A 620-nucleotide genomic window follows, 5' to 3' on the forward strand; every position below is an offset into this window, starting at 1 on the left:
ATACAGTTGATATTGCTGAAAACGATCATGTAATTTTACCTCATAGTTGAATTTGCGTTTATGGATGGGCTTGAAGTTCCATACATCCAGTATTGTCAGTTCAAACACATTTTACAAAAACATTTTACAAAATACCATAAATCATACCAAGACGTCGGCAGCTACGGTGGTCGGCGATGGTGACGGGAACAAGACGGCGGCAGCTACGGCGGCGACGGTGACGGTGACGGGAACAAGCGACGGTGACGGGAAGCGGCGACGGTGACGGTGACGGGAACAAGCGACGGTGACGGGAACAAGCGACGGTGACGGGAACAAGCCACGATGACGGGAACAAGCGACGGCGGCAGCGACGGTGGTCGGCGGCAGCGACAGGTGACTGGCTCTCTCTCTCTCGTTCGCCTCTCTCTCTCTCTCTCTCTCGTTCGCCTCTATCTCTCTCGTTCTAGCTCTCTCTCTCTCTTCGCCTCTATCTCTCTCTTTCGCCTCTTTCTATTTGTTTTCTAAAAATTACCCGGCTGGAGAAGGAAGCGGCTTAACCTAGACATTTTCTAAACATCAGCGAGGGAATTTTCCGTCGCAGATGTTAGCCAAAATTTTTAAAATAATTAGCGAGGGAA

This window comes from Cynara cardunculus, assembly GCF_001531365.2.
Source record: "Cynara cardunculus var. scolymus isolate 2C chromosome LG 1, CcrdV1, whole genome shotgun sequence".
In the NCBI taxonomy this organism is placed as follows: domain Eukaryota; kingdom Viridiplantae; phylum Streptophyta; class Magnoliopsida; order Asterales; family Asteraceae; genus Cynara; species Cynara cardunculus.